The sequence below is a fragment of the Hypanus sabinus genome, chromosome 16, assembly GCF_030144855.1.
Source record: "Hypanus sabinus isolate sHypSab1 chromosome 16, sHypSab1.hap1, whole genome shotgun sequence".
In the NCBI taxonomy this organism is placed as follows: Eukaryota; Metazoa; Chordata; class Chondrichthyes; order Myliobatiformes; family Dasyatidae; genus Hypanus; species Hypanus sabinus.
Window position 1 is genome coordinate 82240529 of NC_082721.1, and position 24571 is coordinate 82265099.

General features: G+C 43.6%; 1 long non-coding RNA gene across 1 annotated transcript in view; it reads left to right on the forward strand.

The window, feature by feature from the left end:
* LOC132406503 (uncharacterized) overlaps nt 1-23739 on the forward strand; it is a 164708-nt gene extending 140969 nt beyond the window's left edge. The window contains exon 3 of the long non-coding RNA XR_009516185.1: nt 23107-23739. This is a non-coding gene — a long non-coding RNA (uncharacterized LOC132406503). The remainder of the gene's footprint in view (nt 1-23106) is intronic.
* The last annotated feature ends 832 nt before the right edge of the window (nt 23740-24571 follow it).

Genomic DNA, 24571 nt, shown 5'->3' on the forward strand with positions numbered 1-24571 from the left:
CTAATAGCTGTAATAAGAATATTATTAAGACATGTCCCAGATGGTGAGGGTCCTTAATGATGGATGCTACTTTCTTGAGGCACTGCCTATTGAAGTTGTCCTTAATAGATGGGTGAGTGGGTAGGGAGTGACGGAGAGGTTGTTCCCATATTGGAGCTGGCTGAGTCTATAATGTTGGAAATACTCAGCAGACCTGGCAACTCCTGCAGAGAGAGGAACAAAGGTATCACCAATACTCCCGGTAATGTTGGTGCTAGGATAAACTCCAGATGTTTATGTGAAACCACAGTACATCCTGAGTTAGCAGGCAGTCGGCAGTGACTGAACGTTGGCATAGTAGTCAAAGGCCCTTTTACATAATAGTAAGTAATAGTCACTTGCTCATTTCCTCGTCTCTCTGAACATACCATTCTTGTCAAGGTCCTACCATTTCGCAGGCACTTGAATGACTGCATTCTTTGAGATGAAATGCCTTATGGCTGGGGAGCCTGACTGAGTGTGCTCATTATACAGTGAATATGTGATGAGCTCAGAATGTGTGAACCAACGACAGCTGAAGCTAGAGATGATGGAATGTGAGCCAGATCTAGCTGTGGTTCCTTTCCAGCTGTTCCTCTGCCAGATTTACATGATCTCCACTGTTAGAACGATGGGAAGTTTGACTCCAGCACAAAGATGATATTGTGATTGCAACCACACACTGTAACAGTGTGTAAAATGCTATTTAAGACCTGTCCCAAATGATCACTGTAACATTCCTCAGGGCCTTAAAATGGCATTCTGAGTTTTATACCCTATGTTCATGTCAAAACAAAGAGCGTTGGTCAAGGGTCCATAGTGAATGGTTTTACAGGAAGTGAACATCACACACTCTTGGGGCAATTCCTAACTCTCTGAGTGGAATGGTAATTTTACATCTCAGTCAAATATTATATTGTAGAGTGTAAGATTGAGGGATGACTAATCTCAGTTTTTTTTTGGTTGTAATTTGGGTTAAACCTTTAGCCTTTATACTGTATATATGACACACAGTAGTACGCAGATGGTCATAAGATATCTCTGGATTAACATAAATTCCAGGCAGATGGGCATGCATTCATGGGAAGAGACATTTTATTTAAAAGATAACACCCATGGGACCAGATAGTTAGTGAGATAGGATGAGAAAGAGTCCTCCTCCATAAGAGCAAATTGTTTGGGATTTCTAATAGATCATTGTAATACAGCTTACAAGAAGTTCAGAACTCTTTCCTTTGTACAGGGTTGAGCTGGCAATGGTGCATGTATGTTTCCAACTTTGACTAGCTTTAGGCACCAAGGCTCAACCTGACATGGGTTGTCACAATGCATCCTCAGCCTAACCACGTCAACCCAACCAATAGTTACTTTAATCATGAAACAAATTAGGAGAAGAAGCTGATATCTTGAAGTATTTTTGGAAAGGGAGCTGTGTACTTTTGCACACGTAATCTGGTTTGATGGTTTGGATTAAACCATTCAAGATTAAACCTTTCCTTGTCCTTCCTGTTTGATAATATAATGACTAAACTCTTCACCAGAACCCTGGTCTGTAATTAATTTTAAATTACAACAGAAAACAACTAGTTACTTGTCTGAAATGTTAGATTTCAATTTACTTACTAATGCACATCAAACAGGCCATTTCACCCATCAGTGTCGTGCTAGCACCCAGAGTAATCGCTCATTTCCTCTTATTTCCCTGTCTGCCTTACCTTCTCATTCACATTTCCATTCACGCCTCCCAATCCTCCTCTTGTCCACCTGCACTGCAGGTAATTGACCTAACAGCCTGACTTTGGGATTTGGAAGGGAAATGGAGTCCATTGAGAATTGCATGTGATCATATGGAGAAGGTGCAAGCCTTGCCCCTGCAGACTGGGTTGAATCCATGTCACCGGAGCCAGGCATCAGCTGCACTGTGAGATTCAGGGGCAGATTACCTTTGTAGGAGCTTCAGCCTCCCTCACAATCTAATCTGGTTTGTTATAAGATAATTAGACCATAAGACATAGGAGCAGAATTAGGCCATTTGGCCCATCGCGTCTGCTCTGCCATTCAATCATAACTGATCCTTTTCTCCCCTCCTCAGCCCCACTCCCCAGCCTTAATAAGACCGTTATCACTGACATAAATTGTGAAATTTACTATTTTGCAGGAGCAGTATATTGCAATACAGAATAATAAAACAATTACAAATTACAGAAAGAAGTATACATAACAAAATGAAATTCTGTTAGTTGTGACCATGCCTCCATGCCCACCTCTGTGCATACCTTCCATAAAGGACACGTTGCTGAATTTTGCCAGGGTTTTGTTGCCAGTTCCTCAGTGGTTCGCACACCCAGAAGGGAATAGACACTAGATGCCAGCTCGTTCAGCTTCGTTCCAGATCACAGGCAATATTTGTGATGGGTAGCAAGTTAATTTTTTGTTTTATTTAGAGATGCAGCACAAAATAGGCCCTTTGAGCCTGGCTGCCAGAAGCCAAACAGCCTAATCATAGGACAATTTGAAATGACCAATTAACCTACTAACTGATACGACTTTGAACTGTGTGAGGGTACAAGGAAACCAGAGGAAACTCATGGGCTCACGGAGAGGACATACAGGCTCTCTATAGATGATGCCGAAATTGAACTCTGAACTCTGAGCTGTACTAACCACAACGCTACAGTGGTGCCATTAATGGCTACTGCCAGTGATGTCCCCAACCCAGAGACTGAATCCTAAAAAAGATGCTGCATCCTGGCCTCTCTACCAGAGTTCATGAAAATCGTACACTAGGGGATGTAATCGATCAATCTCTTTGTGTTGAGATATCCTCTCCCAATCCCAGGGCCCGACTCAGCCAATAAATGAGGTGATTAGCTCAGCTTTTCTTCTGGGGAGACCAGCATTCTGTCATCCTACTGTTTACATGCTGGTGCCTCACTGAGCAAATACAAAACTTCATCCTTAGACTATGCTATCTTTGTCGGAATTCTGCACTCCATGAGATCGTGAACTCTGGTCCCTGTCCTGGCCTTTGAATGTAGCACCTGGTTCAGCTCCATCTGCCTCTATCATTTCCTGTGATCGAATCTCTGCCTGTTTAAACTTAAGAGATCTGAAGGGATGCTGGTCCATTCAGCTTGCTGCATGCAGGTACCATGCAAGGCCCTGAAATCTGTTCTTTTTTAAAAATTTCAGTTGTGTCCTTGCCTGCTTTACACTAGTTCTGTGATTTGTTTTATTGTTAGTGCTAGGATTGTCTGAATCAGGCTGGTATAGAGGATGGACGAGAACACAGGAGACCATATGGCCATAAGACAAAGGAGCAGAATTAGACTATTTGGCTTTTTAAGTCAAGTCTATTGTCATTTAACTATATACATTTATATAGAAACGAGACAACGTTTCTCTAAACCAGGGTGTAAAGCACAGTAGTGCACATAACACACTGTAACTTATGAAGGTTCGGATAAAATCTACAGATGAATCACACATAAATAGCAAACTAAAGTGCATTAATATTAAATACTGTAAGATATGGAACATTAACAAGTGACACTTCAAATATGATGTGGCAGGGAGCTTAGAAGTCTAATAACCTTGGGGAAGAAACAGTTTCTCATCCTGACCGTTCTTGTTTTTATGCATCGTAATCTCTCACCTGATTGTAGAAAGTCAGAGGATGATGGATGGGTGGGATCCTTAATAATAATAATAATAATAATAAGGGCCCTGCATATGCAGTGCTCCTGATAAATGTCTCCAATGGATGGTAGTGAGGCCCCTATGATACTTTCAGCTGTTCTCACAGTGCTTTGTAGGGATTTCTGGTCCAATGCTCAACTGCTTCCATACCTGATGGAGATGCAACTTGTCAGGATGCTCTCAATGGTGCTCTTGGAAACGCAGTTAATATGGGAAGGGAAGCCTTGCTTGCCTCAATCTTCTTAGGAAGTGGAGGTGCTGCTGTGCCTTCTTGTTCATGAAGGTGATATTAAGGGACCAGGTGAAGTCATCTGTGATGTGAACTCTCACGACCTTGGTGCACTTAACTCTCTCTGCAGAGGACCCATGTATTTGCAGAGGGGGATGGATTGTCTACACCATCCTGAAGTAAAAATGATTTCCTTTGTCTTCTCTACGTTCAGGCTTAGGTTGTTCTTCTCACACCGGTCCACCAGCCGCTGTACTTCTCTCTGTACTCTGTCTCGTCATGGTCCTTCACGACACGGTTCGAACTGGATCCCGATCACTGAGTCTGCTCCAACTTTCTGTCATTGTTGTTCCTCTTCATGCCTTGTGTCACTCTGGGCAACTTTTTTGCAGTTTCCTTAGCATTTGTCTGTTTTTTTATGAGGCTGAGTTGTTAGCTCAATGCCCAACCCAATACGGATGAAAAGTATGCAAGAGGCAGGCCAGATTCAAACCCAGGGCCGTTCACCTCAAAGTCCAGTGCAGTTGCCATTACACCACTGGCTGGCACTTTCCTGTCATGGCTGATTTATTTTCCCTCTCAACCCCATTCTCCTGCCTTCTCTCCATAACCTTTGATACTCGTACCAATCAACAACCTGTCAACCTCCACTTTAAATATACTCAATGACTTGGCCTCCACAGTCACCTGTGGCAATCAGTTCTACCCTTTGGGTAAAGAAATTCCTCCGCATCCCTGTCCTTGTGTTCTGAAGCCTTGCATAGACTCCTCCACTATAGGAAATATTCTCTCCATATCCACTCAATCTCGGCATTTCAATATCCGATATGTTTCAATGAGATTCCCCCTCATTCTCCAAAATTCCAGTAACTACAGGCCCAGTGCCATCAAATGTAGCTCATATGTTAAGCTATCATGCCCAGAATCATTCTTGTGAACCTCCTCTGGACCCGCTCCAATGCTGGCACATCCTTTTTTAGACAAGGAGCCCAAAACTGCTCACAATACTCCAAGTGTGGTCTGAACAATGCCTTACAAACCTCAGAATCTAAGACCATGGGTAACTGGAGGACAAGTCGGTCACTGGGTCCCTTGAGCTTGCTCCAACATTCATTAAGTACACAGATGATCTCCTTCAGTGCCACTATCCAGCTCTGTCCTCATTCAGTGCTTCCTTGTCTTTTTCTCTGTAGAACCTTCCCAGTAACCAGAATAAGTCTGAACTAAAACACCGTCTCCTCATGTAACTCAAAAATTTATCTGTGGAAAGGATGACACCTACAGTGCCAGGAAGACAGGGCCAGCTCAAAATTTCCTGATACTAAATTATTCCAAGCTCCATGCAAAGGGCCAGCTCAGCTGTCAGGATTTCAAGAGGAGGAGGTAATGAAACATAGGCCTGTAAGATAGAGGAGCAGAATTTGGCTACTTGGCCTATCTAGCCTGCTTTGTCATTCCATCATGGCTGATCTATTTTCCCTCTCAACCCCATTCTACTGCCTTCTCCCTGTGACACCCTTACTAATCAAAAACCTCTGCTTTAAATATACCCAATGACTTGATCTCCATAGTTGGAGGTAGTGATGAATTCGCATTATTCACCATCCTTTGGCTAAAGACATTTTTCCTCATTTCTGTTTAAAAGGGACATCCTTCTATTCTGAGGCATTGACTTCTGGCTCTAAACTTCTGCACCATAGGAAACATCCTCTGCACATCCAGTCTCTCTAGGCCTTTCAATATTCGATAGGTTTCAATGAGATCTCCTCTCATTCTTCTAAACTCCAGTGAGTACAGATACAGAGCCATAAAACGCACCCTTTCAATCCAGGATAATTCTGGTGAAGCAGACAAAATTGCTTGTGGTTTGATTCTGAGATTCTTTACTGTTTAGAATTTGTTGCACTGATTGCGAGGAGGGCTAGAGGTCAGAGAGTATGGTGTGACAATGTCTTGCCACTGGGACAAGCAGGGAGTCAAATGTGTGTGATGGAAAATACTGGTTCTTGGAGTAGACAGGGTGACTGAAGGGCTGAATGAGTACAGTTCCAGAATACCGATAGGTTTAAGGGAATGAATAGAGAGCATTGGTTGAGTTTGACATTTTGAAGGAGACTATCAGTGGGGTTACGTGGTTTTGAGGGAAGGATAGATGTGGAAGAGCCAAGGATAGAAGGAGGAACAACATCTACCACACAGGATTTGTTTCCAATAATCCCTGGTTATCTTCCACACCGAATGATACAGTCATGCACTCAGAACTCGGGAACAACACTGAACACTCCCAACAGGGTCCTCATTACAGGAACTGAAGAAATTCTGCCGATGCTGGAAATCCAGAGTAACACATGCAATATGCTGGAGGAACTTAGCAGATCAGGCAGCATCCATGGCGAGAAATAAAGTGTTAAGGATTGGGCTCAGACCCTTCATTAGAGGAAGGTTCTGAGAAAAGGTCTCAACCCAAAACACCAACTCTTTATATAAACTCTCTTGATAAAGAACTCTTTATGGTTTAAATGGTTCTATTTAATATCAGAGAATGTATTCAGTATAATATCTGAAATTCTTACTCTTCTCAGACATCCACAAAACAAGAAACCCCAAGAAAGAATGATATAAACATCAGAACCCTGAAGTACCCCCTTCCCCCCCAATGCACAAGCAGCAACAGCAGATTTGACCGTCTTCCACCCACCACTTGCACCAGAGCACTGGCACACCCCCACCTCCCCCACACACCATGCAAGCAATAAAAAAGAGACCTTGATCTAAGGTCCATCAAAAACAACAATCCATAACACTGCACTTCGGTATCTCAGACAGGCTCTCTTTGTCCATCGAGGGAGAAAGAAGAGTCACTCCTGCAGCATTGAGGGTGGAGGCCAGCAGCTCGCTGTTCTGATGATACAATCATCCATGTTGCTTCCCCAAGCCCCACAATTCAGGGGCTGACAGGCTCTCACCGTCCAGCAAGGCAGAGAGAGAGGGAGATCGCTTGAGTGCAGAGGCCTTCTTTGAGAGCAGCACACAATGCCGGCTGTCTCAATGTTTCAGTCTCCCACAATATTTTAACCGGCGAAATCAGCGAGGATATGGAGATTACAAAGTTCCAGGCTGAACATTCTGGAGAACCATAGTTTGAACTGCAGGTCATGGACTCTGACTGAATGCCAACCACCTTGAAAAGAAAAGAAAGACATAAGAGAAGAAGAAGCTGTTTCATAGACAAACTGGAAGTAGTCGCTTGGGTCTGCAAAATCCGCTGACACCATCTTCCCTTGCTCCTCCCACTGCTGCCTGACTTGCTGAGCCTTTCCATCTTATTTAAATTTTACAGATCTTCTACTAATGCTATTAGGGGATTTAGGCTTGCACCTTAGTCTCGAGGTAGTACAACCAAGTTAGAAAGGGACTTGGATCTGTACAATCCCAGCACTACCTGTGCATTCAGAATTGTTAGACTTATTGTCCTCCTGACATTCATTAAAGTAACAGATGGTCAGTCATTAATAAGCCTGCTTACTATGTGGTATACAGCACTGTGCAATAGTCTTCAGCTTGTATATAGCTAGAGCTTGCACCATACTGTATTTGTCAACATGGAGCGGATAGTGAGTTTGTAAATCTGGCAGGAGCAAAGGATGTTGGGAATGGTGAGGGTGGAATGCCATGGGAGGGGTGTGGGACAGCTGTCAGAGGAGTACCAGGGGCAGGAGGGGCTGGTGTAAAGTTTGATGTTCACAGCTATTCAGCTCGAAATGCCCACTGTATCTGTCCCTGAGAATAGTTTTTTGGTGTCCTTGATGACTGTAATGTCCATATGATGTGTGGGTAGTTGGGTGAAGTTGTCTGTACTTTGTTTGTTCAGGCAAGAAATTCCTAAAACTAGCCAGCTGTGTCTCAGTTCTTATCTATGTAAAGAACGGCTTCAACAGAACAGAAACTGCTTTCAGCAAGAAAAAGAAACTTAAAAATCTTGTTATACATTTATTGAACTCTGAAGTGACCGCCTTATCTGACCTTGTGAATAGTTTAGTGCTCTCCTTAATGTCTGTAAGATCCATAAACTGTTCTGTCTTCTGTTTGTTTGGGCACGAAGGTAATTATTTCAAAGGGGTTGAAGTTCAAGAAAAGATATTTTTAACAGATGTACAGGGACACACCTCCAATACTTATACAGTACTGTGCAAATGTCTTGGGCTCATATGTATATAGTGGGCAGCCTAAGACTTTTGCACAATACTGTATTTGTCAACATGGAGCAGGAGAGTGGGTCTGTAAATCTGTTGGGAACAAAGAACAAGGATGGAGGGGTGTAGAACAGGGGCGGGTTGTGTAGATACAACCATCCAGGGACACCAGGCAAAATATTTTGATTCCAAACAATTATCTTATTGATTATTAAAAGGATATTTTGCTTTGTATGGGTTGATCCCATGGTGGCTGTTTGTCTGTGGGGAGGACAAATTTGCTGTTTGTATACTACATACTTTGTTAATAAATGTACCTTGAATCTTGAATCTTTAAATTACAGTGTGTCTTTCTGGTGCTTCTTGTTCCCTCCCCTCTCCCCCTTTTCCCAACCATGATTCCCTTCTCCCCGAAATGTCAACTGTACTCTTTTCCATAGATGCTGCCTGGCCTCCTGAATTCCTTCAGCATTTTGTGTGTGTTGCTTTGAATTTCCAGCATCTACAAGATTTTCCCCTGGTCCTCTCTCCCTGCTCCCTTCCCACTCTCAGTCCACAATAGAGATCCATATCAGAATCAGGTTTATCATCACTTACATGTCATGAAATGTTTTTTTTTGCAGCATCAGTACAGTGCAAATGTAAAATTATTACAGTATGATGGGAAAGTCTTAAGCACCTAGATATATATATATATGCTGAAGACTTTTGCACAGTACTGTATTATGCCATTTAAGTGATTAAAGTAATTGTCCATAGGCATTTCCAGGAGAGAGATTGAGATCATCATTTAGGAGTTTTGATGGATGTTTTCTTTCCTGTAAACAAGATGATCCCGATAGCCAAAGCTGATTTCTGCACAAGGAGATCCAGACATCATTGATCTAGTAACATTCTAGTAAAGGGTGTTGGGGCGGAAAGTCGGGGCAGAAAGTCAGAGCGGAGGAGCTTTGGAGCCCGTCCACCTACATCAAGAGTGAGGTTCAATCGATCTAAGCATTGGAACGGTCAAGTATGGTCTGGAACGTGGCAGCGGCGGCCAGACCCAGAGTGTATTGAAGTGACAATTTAAACACCGATCTGGATGGATTGAAAAGGCTGGCTGCTGGGACCGGAGGAAACGTTTACTCTGCTCTGCTCTTCGCTGCACTGAGACTGAATGTGTGGGCCTGTTCTGGCTGCACCAGGCTTCATGCCTGCGAGCTCCATTATGTTTTGCTCCAAGCTTCATGTCCATGGACTCATTTTTCCTCTGAATGCTGTTATTTGCTTTAACAGTTTGCATGATGTGTGTGTGTGTGTGTGTGTGTTTTTTTCCTCTGCATATTCGATGTTTGTTGGTCTTTTTTTTAAAGGTTTTTTTTCGGGTTTCTTGTTTTATGGCAGCCTTTAAGGAGACGAATCTCAAGGTTGTATAATTTATATATGCTTTGATAATAAATGTATATTGAACATTGAAATTTGATGGAGTGAACAGCTGGGGAGTAACGGAAGCCAATAGAAGAGAGAAGACAATCCAGTAACCACTGACCCATTCTGCAGCCCAAAAACACTTCATTTTTAGTAACCAGATATGGAGTCTAACCATCAGATTCAACTGGTCAGATAACAAACCCAGTACCAATGCTCTACCACCAGGACATTGAATCAGTTATCAACCCCACTTCAAAACCCCAAGCCTCCTGTCCTTTTGTCAATCTAACTGTCAATCACAGAATCTGCTATCTGATTGGCCATCACTCTATTCAATCATAATAAGTAACTACCCCAACACAGATCTTTCCAACCAATTATAGTGTCTCTATTCTGTTAGTCCAACTATTCAGTGACACCCCCCTCTCTCTCAGCATTCTTCCCATTGTTACTGGGTGAATCTATAACAATGCTCACAGTGATCAATTCTTACTCTATTGCTCCCTTCTACCAAAGTGTTGTTCAGGGAAAATATTCTCATAGTTCAAAGTAAATTTATTATCAAAGTGCATATATGTCACCATATAAAACCCTGAGATTAATTTTCTTGTTGACATATTCAATAAATACATAATGGAATAATAACCATAATACAATCTATCAAAGAACCACTAACTTGGGTGTTTAACCAGTGTGCAAAACACAACAAACTATGTAATTACAAAAGAAAGTAATAATAAATAAGCAAGCAAGCAAGCAGGCATGAAATAGCAAGAACATGAAACAGAGGCCCTCAAATGAGTCCATTGGTTGTGGGAACACCTCAATGATGGGGCAAGTGAAGTTATCCCTCTGGTTCAAGAGCCTGATGGTTGACGAGTAATAACTGATCCTGAACCTGGTGGTGTGAGTCCTGAGGCTCCTGTACCACTTTCCTGATGGCAACAGTGAGAAGAGAGCATATCCTGTGTGGTGGGGGTCCCTGGGGGTATTGATAGGATAAATGCATGCAGTAATTTTCGACTGAGTTTGGGTGGGACTACAACCAGATGGTTAAGGGTGAAAGGTGGAAAGAGGGTTTGTGAGAGTGTGGATCAAGCTGCCAGCACAAGCGGTGCATGCAAGCTTGACTTTAATGTTTAAGAGAAGATTGGTTAGATACATGGATGGCAGGGGTATGGAGAGCAATAGTCCTGGTGCACATCTCCTGGTGGAGTAGGTGGCTTAAGTGGTTTGGCACAGACTAGATGGGCCAAAGAGTCTTTTGCTGTGCTGTGCTTTTCTATGAAGTACTAAATTCGAGAATACTGCTGTCTCTGAACTGTGCTGTGTTGTTTTTCCTGAGCTATCCTTCAGCAGTAACCTGGTGTTTAACAACCATGGAAACTTGCATCACTCAGTTGTTCATTTAGTCAATAAACTGCCACGCTTTAGAACCAGTAGCACAAGCTCCACAAAGTCTGCACAAAGTTGAATCAGAACCTTATTATAAGGGGTGTAAAGTAGGAATATATTCCATCTCAAGGGCACTTACTGCTAGCCAGCCACGAGATCAGGTTATCCTGGAGATGTTGGAGGTGCACTGTTTAAAGGTGTTCTCGGCATGTGAGCACACATCAATTGGTGTTAACTTGCCTGTGATTCTCCACTCCATTGTATATTACAGTTCATAAGATGCCCCAAGACCTGGTTGCAGAACTGGGCTTGACAATACCCTTTTAGTAATTGCTGTCATGCCTCTGGAAAGTAAGATGTTGGAGAGAAGTTCACTCACAGTGCTCCACAAAGAGGAGCTTCCTTCAGATGAGTCCAATTCTATTATGGTTACCTCAAGCTAGTCAACAGCCATAGGTTATCAGTTCCTTCATCCATTACTGCTTCCGGATCATTCTGAATAAGTTGGTCTCAAAATAAATCCACTTATTTCAGAAGCAATAGTTATTAACAGGAAGTTAATTGTAACCGAAACCAAAAGTTCACCTGTTCCAGCACACAAAACTATGTCTGTTCCTTTCAATTCTAGATCTTAAAATATTTCAAAGGCAAGTAAAATTTGTAATGTTCAAAGTTCAAAGTAAATTGTTTATTTTAAGTAAATATTTGTCACATTGATATTAATTTTCTTTCTGTCATTCAAAGTAGAACAAATATAATTGAATATATGAAAAACTACACACAAAGATTGACAAACAACCATTGTGCAAAAGAAGATAATCTGTGCAAAAATAAATAAAGAAATAATATCAAGAGCATAGAAACATAGAAACATAGAAAATAGGTGCAGGAGTAGGCCATTCGGCCCTTTGAGCCTGCACCGCCATTCAGTATGATCATGGCTGATCATCCAACTCAAAACACTGTACCTGCTTTCTCTCCATACCCCCTGATCCTTTTAGCCACAAGGGCCATATCTAACCTCCTCTTAAATATAGCCAATGAACTGGCCTCAGCTGTTTCCTGTGGCAGAGAATTCCACAGATTCACCACTCTCTGTGTGAAGAAGTTTTTCCTCATCTCAGTCCTAAAAGGCTTCCCCTTTATCCTTAAACTGTGACCCCTCGTTCTGGACTTCCCCAACATTGGAAACAATTTCCCTGCATCTAGCCTGTCCAATCCCTTTAGAATTTTATATGTTTCCATAAGATCCCCCCTCAATCTTCTAAATTCCAGTGAGTATAAGCCTAGTCGATCCAGTCTTTCTTCATATGAAAGTCCTGCCATCCCAGGAATCAATCTGGTGAACCTTCTTTGTACTCCCTCTATGGCAAGAATGTCTTTCCTCAGATTAGGGGACCAAAACTGCACACAATACTCTAGGTGCGGTCTCACCAAGGCCTTGTACAACTGCAGTAGAATCTCCCTGCTCCTGTACTCAAATCCTTTTGCTATGAATGCCAACATACCATTTGCCTTTTTCACCGCCTGCTGTACCTGCATGCCCACCTTCAATGACTGGTGTACAATGACACCCAGGTCTCGTTGCACCTTCCCTTTTCTTAATCGGCTACCATTCTGATAATAATCTGTTTTCTTGTTCTTGCAACCAAAGTGGATAACCTCACATTTATCCACATTAAATTGCATCTGCCCTGAATTTGCCCACTCACCTAACCTATCCAAGTCACCCTGCATCCTCTTAGCATCCTCCTCATAGCTAACACCGCCGCCCAGCTTCGTGTCATCTGCAAACTTGGAGATGCTGCATTTAATTCCCTCATCTAAATCATTAATATATATTGTAAACAACTGGGGTTCCAGCACTGAGCCTTGCGGTACCCCACTAATCACTGCCTGCCATTCTGAAAAGGTCCAGTTTACTCCCACTCTTTGCTTCCTGTCTGCCAACCAATTCTCCATCCACATCAATACCATACCCCCAATACCGTGTGCTTTATGTTTGCACACTAATCTCCTGTGTGGGACCTTGTCAAAAGCCTTTTGAAAATCTAAATATACCACATCCACTGGCTCTCCCCTATCCACTCTACTAGTTCCATCTTCAAAAAATTATTTAAGATTCATCAGACATGATTTTCCTTTCACAAATCCATGCTGACTTTGATGATTTCACCTCTTTCCAAATGTGCTGTTATCACATCTTTGATAACCGACTCTAGCATTTTCCCCACCACCGATGTCAGACTAACCGGTCTATAATTCCCTGGTTTTTCTCTCCCTCCTTTTTTAAAAAGTGGGGTTACATTAGCCACCCTCCAATCCTCAGGAACTAATCCAGAATCTAAGGAGTTTTGAAAAATGATCACTAATGCATCCACTATTTCTTGGGCCACTTCCTTAAGCACTCTGAGATGCAGACCATCTGGCCCTGGGGATTTATCTGCCTTTAATCCCTTCAATTTACCTAACACCACTTCCCTACTAACATGAGTTGAAAGTGAGTCTATAGGCTGTGGAATCAGTTCAGAGTTACGGTGAATGTAGTTATCTACCGTGGTTCAAGAGCCTGATGGCTGAAAGGTAATAGCTGTTCCTGACCATGGTGGTGTGAGACCTATGGTGGCAATGTTGAGAAGAGAGCATGACCTGGTGTTTGGCAGGGTCCTTGATGATGGATACTTCTTTCTTGTGGATACTCCTTGAAGATGTGCTCAATAGTTGGGAGGGCCTTACCTGTGATGGTCTGGGGTGTGTTTACCACATTTTGTCAGCTTTTCCAGTCGTGGTAGTTGGTGTTTCCATGCTAAGCCACGAGGCATCTGGTCAGGATATCCTTTGCTCTGCACCTGACGGTATGCATTCAGCAGTAATTGAAACAAGTTGACGCTTGGAATGGCGATCACCACAAAGTGAGCCAAAAGCAGAAAAAATTGCAACACCCACCTGCATTGTCTATTTTGATTCAATAACATTTGACAATTAGAAATTCTTCTTAGAAGCAATCAGTACACGTTGGCAGCAACATCTCTAGCTCCATCGCGCTGAGCACTGGTGCCCTCCTGGGACTGTTTGCTCAGCCTGCCGCTGTTCACACTGCTGATGTGTGACTGTATTGCTAGCTCCAGTTCAAATGGAATCGAGTTTGTTGATGACACAGCAGTGGTTGGCCTAATTGACAATGAAGGTGAGATGATGTACAGAGACGAAGTATAGCATCTGGTAGAACGGTGGGAGCACAACAATGTGAATAAGACCAAAAGGGTTATTGCGGACTTTAGGAAGGTGCAAGCTGACCACTGCTCTCTGCACGCAAGCAGCTCCTCTGTGGGGGGAGTTAGGAGCACCAAGCTGTGCACATAATGGATCTCACCTATTCCCTCAACAACACCTCTTTAGTCAAGAAAGCACAGTAAAGCCTCCACTTCCTGTAGAAATTGGGACAAGTCAGACAGTGTCCTAACCAGAAGCATCACCGTCTGGGTTGGGAATTGCATGGTTTTTGATTGCAAGTCCCCATAAAAGGATTACCAGGACTACTGAGAGGATCATATTTACCAGGAGCACTGCATATTCCAGGCCTCTAGTATTGTCAATGATGCCTCCCATCCATCCAACATTCTCTTTGATCTCAACCATCAGGCAGGGTGTACCATGGCATTAGGACAAGGATGGGAAATAGCTTCCCCTGCCAAGCTGTAAGACGACTGAACTTCCTGCCTCCACCCAGGTCCTACCACATGTGGTACCGTTGTATTGTTTACTTATGTCGCAAATACACCTTGTTCTCTGTTAATTTATTTGTAGTAATATTACTTCATGTGCTGTGTGTGTATTATGTGTACTGTGTTGCAGATCTTGGTCTGGAGGGATGTTGTTTCGTTTGCTGGTATACGTGTGTATGATAGGATGACAATAAACTGAGCTCGAAGCTTCCAATCTGAGCAATGAATAGGTAACTCTCTAGGAGTACAGGGGCAGAAGAATGGAGCAGCAGTTAGTACTGCCACTTCCCAGTTCCAGAGACCTGTGTTCAGTCCTGACCCTGCGTGTTTCCTGGTTTATTCCTGTGACTGGGATCACCGTATATAGTGAGGAAAAATTAGAATCGAGTTTAATATCAACCACATATATTGTGACATTTGTTTGTCTTTGCAGCAGCAATAGAATGCATTACGTAATAATAGAAAAAAAATTGAATGACAGTAAATATATATGTGTGTGTATGTGCATGTGTGTGTGTAAATAAAATATTTAAATTGAATAAGTAGAGCAAAAATAGAAATATAAAGTAGTGAGGTAGTGTTCGTGGGTTCAATGTCCAGTCAGAAATCAATGACAGAGGGGAAGAAGCTGTTCCTGAAGTGTGTGCCTTCAGGCTTCTGTACCTCCTTCCTGATTGAACCAATTCAATACTGAAAGGCCTAGATAGAGTGGACATGGAGAAGATGGTTCTCTTCGTGGGGAAGTCTAGGACCACACACAGCCTCAGAATACAAGGATAACCCTTTAGAACAGAGATATGGAATTCATTGACATGGATGACTGTGGAGGCCAAGTCATTGGGTATATTTAAAGCCAAAGTTGACAAATTAGCAAGGGTGTCCAAGGTTTTAGAAAAAAGGCAGGACAATGGAGTTGAGGGGGATAATAAATCAACCATGATGGGATGGCAGAGCAGACTCGATGGGCCAAATGGTCTAATTACGCTCCTACGTCTTGCGGTGAGCATTGATGAGTTGCTCAAAGGGCCTGTCCCAATGCTATGTGACCTATAATAGTAACGCTGATGCTGGCAGTAAACCAGCGATTGAACTTCGAGACATACGAGCCTGTAGACACTGCAAGATCAAGCAACAGATATTCAGCTGGCGGAACTGAGTGGGTTGAGCAGAATCTGTGCATGGAAAGGAACTTCTGATGTTTTGTGTCAAAACCCTGCATCATGACTGAGATCTGTCAGCCCCGACGCTGGGTTTTTACCGAAAACTTTGACGTTACTTCCTCCCACAGATGCTGCTCAGCCTGCTCAGTTCCTCCAGCAGACTATTTGTTACTCCAATGAATGAACTTGATCTGAGTGTGCATGGTTTATATTACACGGTGATGGATGGTTCTTTTCGTAGGGTAAGAGCATTAAAAGTCTGGAGAACATATCATCTGTGAGCTAACTAAATGGTGAATCAAGCGAGTTTGCTTAAAAACAAAAGCTCAAGCACCACATACAAAATGCCAGAGAAGCTCTGTAAGTCAGGCAGCAGCTACAGACAAGAATAAACAGTCACTGTTTTGGGCCGAAACTCTATATCAGGACTCCAGATAAAGGGTTTCAGCCCAAAACATTAGCTGTTTATTTGCCTTTGCAAATGCCACCTGAAGGGTCTCGGCTGAAACATTGACAGTTTATTCCTTTCCATAAATGCTGCCTTCCTATTAAAAGAGCTCTTTTGATTCCCGGTCCTAGTCAGTTTAATTCATTGATTGTTGGCCCAACGAATCAGTAGATAATGCATGAAAGATAAAATCCACTTTTTCACTGCTTTTCAGATCCTCTGCTCTCCGTCTGGTAGGGCTGAGGGTGTTCCGTGAGGCTTTGAGCAGAGGGTGCAGCCTTGAGTCTAGGGGCACAAGCCCATGTTTGACTCCGATTCTCACCAATCTCGCTGATTAAAGTACCGAGGAGGATTGAAATCAGTGAGGTAAGTGTGGAGGTTGAGCTGGTGTTCCATGCCATTCACCAGCCTCTCGCTGGCTGCTGCCCGAGAAAGGTGTTTGTGTGTGACCCTCTCCCTCCACCACTCCTTCCACCTTCCCCCCCGCCCCCACCCACACCCCCCCTTGCCCCCACACCTCCCTATCGTCCTCTCTCATTGCTCCTGAAGGAAGGTCTCTGCCTTTGGATGGTCTCAGCCCCCCTGGATGCTGGTGGGGGCTGGTGCTGGAGTCTTGGCCAGGACTGGCTGGCAGTTTGACGTGTTGTGGACTCTGCAGTTCGCATTACTCTGCTTTCTGGTCACTCCTTTTTGTTGCTATTTTGAGTGACTGTGAACCGGGGCGGGCTGCAAATAATGAACACTGAGCTGACATGAACTTGACTGGCCTCTTTCGATTGTGTGATCTATATTCTGTGTTTTATTGATTGTATAGTCTATTTGGACAATGTGTTTTTTTTGCACTGGGGTGGTTTGATATTTTCCTTTGGATGGGTTCCGTGGTTTTCCTTGTTTTGTGGCTGTCTGTGGGAAGGATGTATCACAGGGTTGTATACTGCATACATGCTTTAATAATAACTGTACTTCAAATCTTCCACTGCATTAAATGAAAGGCTGCTAAACCTACATTGCTCCTGCCGGTCTATTGTTTGTCTGTTGTTTATGATTAATGCAGTTCAGGGGAGTCAGTTCCCAAAAGGGACAGATCTAGTTTGTCTGTGCATCTGTGAACAGAGTGAGACTTTGCCCTTTAAATGAATCCACCTTTCAGCCCCTGACTGAGCGGTGTTTAATCAATAGCCAATTCACTGCAAAGCTCAGGCAATACTGAAGTTTTCCCAACAGGGAAAACAGAATTCAGTAATTGAAGTCACACTGAAAAATATAATCCCCCCCCCCCCCCCCCCGCTTTCCTGTGCCAATTTAGACACTGCTCCTTTTAAATAGACCGAGTTCCACGCAAAGGGCTTCTTTTCACTCAGAGCGATGAAAATGTTGAACAGAAAGTCTGGTGTGGGAAGGAGCTTTAAGCAGGAAAGGCCCGCAGCAAGGAGAACTTACATCTGGCTGGCTTATGTTGCCCTCTGATCCTTATGTGGGTGGAGGAGGGGTGGCTTTCCCTCAACCATGTGCACTTTATTCACAGATGTTAAAAAAATTCATTCTCAGGGGACTCTTAAATGACTAAAGGCATGATTTCTGAGGTGAATAGACCCGGATGTTCAACCCACAGTCTCCGCTGGCTTAAAGATCAGTACCCGAGGTACTGCTGTTCTTCGCACTGTTGTCAGGTTACTGGTTATAATGTCGCCTGGTTGCTCCTGAAGTTCTGGTGCTGTGAGTCACATTGGTAACATAAAAGTGAGCACTGCAGGACATCGAGTTCGCAAGCTGCAACGCTGTCACCCCGGTAAGGGGCAGAGGAGGGAGAAACGAAGAGGCAGTGGGGCTGGGAGAGACCTCACTCATGCTATGAGCTGCCATGCATTTTCCACATTCCAGAAGACAATAAATGGGTAACTCTTGTCTCCCATCTCTAGATCCCGCATTGACTGCCTTCTCCTTTGTAATTTTTATTCTGACTTATCATGGACCATCAGCTGTCTGAGAATTCACTGCGGTGATAGTTAACTAGAAATCAAGTCACTCAACATTCCTGCTTTATCTCCTACATAAAATGCAGAAAGAACTCAGCAAGTCAGGTAGCAGCTGTGAAAAAGAATAAAATGTCAATGTTTTGTGCTGGGACCATTTAACGACTCAATAGGTACATTTAATGTCAGAGAAATGTGTACAATTTACATCCTAAAATTCTTTTTCTTTGCAGACATCCACAAAAACAGAGGAGTGCCCCGAAGAATGAATGACAGCTAAACATTAGAACCCCAAAGCCCCGCAGCTCCCCCCTCCCACGCATAAGCAGCGGCAAGACTGCAGACTCTTTATTGATTTCCATAGATTTTGCCTGATGACTTCCCTCAGCATTTTAATTTACTTATTCACGGAGATACAGCGCGGAACAGGCCCTTCGAGCCACACCACCCAGCAAGCTCCCAATTTAATCCCAGCCTAATCATGGGACAGTTTACAATGACCAATTAACCTATCATCTTCGCACTATGGGAGGAAACAGGTTCACCTGGAGGAAACCCATGTGGTCACAGATAGAATGTGCAAGCTCCTTACAGGCAGCAGTGGGAAATGAACCCAGATTGTCTGTACAGTGAAGCGTTGTGCTAATCACTACATTACTGTGCCACCCCAATATTAATATAGATAACAAACAGCAGCACCGATCCCTGTGGACACCATTAGTCACAAGCCTCCAGTCAGAGAGGCAACAATTATGCTTTATATCTTAGGCTTATCACTGAGACCACTCGCCAAACCAGACAAGCCAGAAAAAAAACCAAGTGACACACTAAAGAATCTGCAAACATCATGTTGTTTCTAATTTACACTGTTCGGCCAGTGACCTTGGTGAATCACCAACTCCTAGGATCTACAGTTATGTGCATGAGGGAGTCAACAGGTTTCTTGGTGCCTATTTAAAAATAAAATGATTATGTAACCACAATGTAATGAACAAGTTCACTCTAAGCATGCATCCTACCCAGGAATATTTCCACCATAAATCAATAAGCTGTTCAAAGTTCAAAGTGAATTTTATTATCAGAGTTCATATATGTCAGCACATACAACCCCTAGATTCATTTCCCTGTGGCCATACTCCGTAAATCTATAGAATAGTAACTATAAAGGGAAGAGTGCAGAAGACAACAAACTTGTGCAAATGCAAATATAAATAAATAGCAATAGGCAATGAAAGTATGAAATAATGAGATAAAGAGTCCTTAAAGTGAGATACAACACACACAAAATGCTGGTGGAACACAGCAGGCCAGGCAGCATCTATAGGGAGAAGCACTGTCGACGTTTTGGGCCGAGACCCTTCATCAGGATAGACTGTGAGATCATTGGTTGTGCGAACATCTCAATGGATGGGCAAGTGAGTGTAGTTATCCCCTTTTGTTCAAGAGCCTGATGGTTGTGAGGTAGTAACTGTTCTTGAACCTGGTGGTGTGAGTCCTGAGGCTCACCTGTACCTTCTATCTGATGGCAGCAGTGAGAAGAGCATGGCCTGGATGGTGAGGATCTCAAATGATAGATGCAGCTTCCTTTGACAACGTTTCATACAGATGTACTCAATGTTTCCTTATGACTTGATTACAATGAAGGAAACAGCCCTATTTTGTGTGAACATTGGATTAAACTTTGGTTCTTATTTCCCTGCTGATGGAATGAGCTGATGACTTACGCAGTTTAAAACATCACAATTTCTGCAAAGTTACTTTTTTATGAAGGCAAAGAACAGATGAATCAACCTCAATGATGCATTTTGTGCAGACACCACACCAATGCTGTTGTGTGCTATCCATATCCTTCCTACCTTTCTAATGGGCATCTCTGACAATGGGAGTTCTCTAGATGCCCACCCCCCCCAAATCACTTGGCCCTGAAATATTAATTAAATGACTGCAGTGGAACCAAAGCCTATGGTAAAATGAATTGCTGGCTGCAGCATGACCTAGTTCTTTACCTCATCATTTCATGTTCATTATATTTATTTATTTATTTTTATGAATAGTCACTTTAGTTAATTATTTATTTTTATTTAAAAATAATTTTTATTTGCAATTGCAATTGTGGTTGTGTTCGGCATTGATAGCAGTGATGGTACTGGGTTCATTGTCTGCAAAACCCTACAATCAATAAACACACACAAAATGCTGGTGGAACACAGCAGGCCAGGCAGCATCTATAAGGAGAAGCGCTGATGACGTTTCGGGCCTAGACCCTTCGTCAGGACTAACCGAAAGGAAAGATAGAAAGAGATTTGAAAGTAGTGGGGGGGGGGGGGAATGCAAAATGATAGGAGAAGACCGGAGGGGGTGAGATTAAGCTAAGAGCTGGAAAGGTGATTGGCGAAAGTGATACAGAGCTGGATAAGGGAAAGGATCATGGGACGGGAGGCCTCAGGAGAAAGAAAGTGGGGGAGAGCACAGAGGGAGATGGAGATCAGGCAAACAACTAAATATGTCAGGGATGGGGTAAGAAGGGGAGAAGGGGCATTAACAGAAGTTAGAGAAGTCAATGTTCATGCCATCAGGTTGGAGGCTACCCAGCCGGTATATAAGGTGTTGTTCCTCCAACCTGAGTTTGGATTCATTTTGACAATAGAGGAGGCCATGGATAGACATATCAGAATGGGAATGGGACGTGGAATTAAAATGTATGGCCACTGGGAGATCCTGCTTTTTCTGGTGGACTGAGCGTAGGTGTTCAGCGAAACGGTCTCCCAGTCTGCGTCAGGTCTCACCAATATATAAAAGGCCACACTGGGAGCACCGGAGGCAGTGTACCACACCAGCCGACTCACAGGTGAAGTGTCGCCTCACCTGGAAGGACTGTCTGGGGCCCTGAGTTGTGGTGAGGGAGGAAGTGTAAGGGCAGGTGTAGCTCTTGTTCCATTTACAAGAAAAAGTGCCAGGTGGGAGATCGGTGGGAAGGGATGGGAGGGTCGAGTGGACAAGGGAGTCGTGTAGGGAGCGATCCCTGCGAAAAGCAGAAGGGGGGGGGAAGGGAAAAATGTGTTTGGTAGTGGGATCCCGTTGGAGGTGGCGGAAGTTACGGAGAATTATACGTTGGACCTGGAGGCTGGTGGGGTGGTAGGTAAGGACAAGGGGAACCCTATCTCGAGTGGGGTGGCGGGTGGATGGGGTGAGGGCAGATGTGCGGGAAATGGGAGAGATGCGTTTGAGAGCAGAGTTGATGGTGGATGAAGGGAAGCCCCTTTGTTTAAAAAAGGAAGACATCTCATTCGTCCTGGAAAGAAAAACCTCATCCTGAGAGCAGATGCAGCGGAGACGGAGGAATTGTGAGAAGGGGATAGCCTTTTTGCAAGAGACAGGGTGAGAAGAGGAATAGTCCAGGTAGCTGTGAGAGTCTGTAGGCTTATAGTAGATATCAGTAGGTAGGCCGTCTCCAGAGATGGAGACAGAAAGGGGATGGAGGTGTCGGAAATGGGCCAGGTAAACTTGAGGGCAGGGTGAAAGTTGGAGGCAAAGTTAATGAAGTCGACGAGCTCAGCATGTGTGCAAGAGGCAGCACCAATGCAGTTGTCGATGTAGCGAAGGAAAAGAGGGGGATGGATACTGGTGTAGACTTGGAACATGGACTGTTCCACAAAGCCAACAAAAAGGCAGGCATAACTGGGACCCATACGGGTCCCCATGGCTACACCCTTGGTTTGGAGGAAGTGGGAGGAGCCAAAGGAGAAATTATTGAGCGTAAGAACTAATTCTGTTAACCAGAGGAGAGTGGTGGTAGAGGGGAATTGGTTAGGAATTGGTCTCTCACAGCTACCTGGACTATTCCTCTTCCCACCCTGTCTCCTTCGTCCACCTTCGTCCACCATCAACTTTGCTCTCAAACGCATCTCTACCATTTCCCGCACATCTGCCCTCACCCCATCCACCCGCCACCCCACTCGGGATAGGGTTCCCCTTGTCCTTACCTACCACCCCACCAGCCTCCAGGTCCAACATATAATTCTCTGTAACTTCTGCCTCCTCCAACAGGACTCCCGGTGTGGCCTTTTATATATTGGTGAGACCTGACACAGACTGGGAGACCGTTTTGCTGAACACCTACGCTCGGTCCGCCAAAAAAAGCAGGATCTCCCAGTGGCCATACATTTTAATTCCACGTCCCATTCCCATTCTGATATGTCTATCCATGGCCTCCTCTATTGTCAAAATGAATCCAAACTCAGGTTGGAGGAACAACACCTTATATACCGGCTGGGTAGCCTCCAACCTGATGGCGTGAACATTGACTTCTCTAACTTCCGTTAATGCCCCTCCTCCCCTTCTTACCCCATCCCTGACATATTTAGTTGTTTGCCTGTTCTCCATCGCCCCTTCTCTTTCTCCTGAGGCCTCCCGTCCCATGATCCTTTCCCTTCTCCAGCTCTGCATCACTTTCGCCAATCACCTTTCCAGCTCTTAGCTTCATCCCACTCCCTCCGGTCTTCTCCTATCATTTCGCATTTCCCCCTCCCCCCACTACTTATAAATCTCTTACTATCTTTCCTTTCGGTTAGTCCTGACGAAGGGTCTCGGCAGGAAACGTCGACAGCGCTTCTCCCTATAGATGCTGCCTGGCCTACTATGTTCCACCAGCATTTTGTGTGTGTTGTTTGAATTTCCAGCATCTGCAGATTTCCTCGTGTTTGTTCCTACAATCAATAGGAGGTTTTAAGCTCTAACTGATATAGGTATCTATGGGTGCCCTCACTATAGGGAGGTTGTACCTTATCAACGTATTCTTCAGTTCTGAAAAAGGGTCTTGACCAGAAATGTCAACTGTTTCTTCATTTCCATAGATGCTGCTCTAGTATCCAAGGCATCTTCAAGGAAAGGGTGCCTCAGAAAAGTGACGTCTATCATTAAGGACCCCCACCATCCAAGATGTGCCCTCTTCTCATTGCTACCATCAGACAGGAGATACAGAAGCTTGAAGGCACACACTCCGTGATCCAGGAACAGCTTCTCCCCCCGCCATCTAATTTCTGAATGGGCATTGAAGCCGTGAATACTATCTCACCTTTTTATTATTTATTTTTTGCACTAATTTGAATTAACTATTTGATACACATATGTATATTTACTGTAATTGATTATTTTTTTCTCTCTATCATGTATTGCACTATACTGCTGCTGCTCAGTTAACAAATTTCATGACATGCTAGTGATATTAAACCTGATTCTGATTCTGATCTGCTGAGCTCCTCCAGCATTTTGTGTGAGTTGCTTTGGATTTCCAGTATCTGCAGAGTTTGTTGTGTTCCTCAAAGGATAACTTCCTTCCCTATCTAAACACTGCAACAATGTCCAGCTGCCAATAGCAACTATTTCAGTCGTGAAATCCCCCTCTCTACCAAGGAGGTGATGCTTCCTGTGGATTAAACAGTTTATTTTATTTTTAGTGATACACATTTCAACAAATAGTTCTTCACACGTATTTAACATTCACAGAGGATTTCTGATTTATAAAATATTTATAAACTACAAATGATTTCCAAAAACAGGCAAGTTCTTATGAACTAAAACCATGTTAGCCTAGCAGTTAGTGCAATACTATTTCAGCTCAGAGCGTCGGAGTTTGGAGTTCAATTCCGGTGTCCCCTGTAAGGAGTTTGTACACCCTCTCCCGGAATGCGTGGGTTTCCTCCGGATGGTCTGGTTTCCTCCCTCAATCCAAAGACGTTCCATTCGGTAGATTAATTGGTCATTGTAACTTGTCCTGTGATTAGGCTGGGGTTGAATAAGCAGTAGGGGCGGGGGTTGCTAAGGTGGTGTAGCTTGAAGGGTGAAAAGGACATATTCCTCACTGTATCTCCTTTTTTAAAAAAAATGTAAGGACTTTCAAATGCAAAAGTCGTCCATCAGAGAAACCAAAGATTGAGGAATAAATTCCAGTTCTTCTCTGTCACCGTGTATTTCTGTCTTCCTTCTTGTCTTTCTTAACAATCCCCAGTGAATTCAGATATTTACTGTATACTGTTTTGTACTAGTTGATGTTACCTGCATGTGATATTTATCAGATGCCTTTGCTGGGACAAAATAATTCACACAGATGGTCTAAAGGCTTTTGTGGACGGAGATCCCAGACACCTGAAAGTACTGCTGTGAGGGCTGACTCTCTGGGCACATAAATATACTAACTATTGATTGATCAACTATACCCATGAATGTATTTGACTGACAAAGTGATAGATTAGATTAGATCCAACTTTATTGTCATTGCGCCGAGTACAGATTCAAAGCCAAATGAAATGCAGTTAGCAT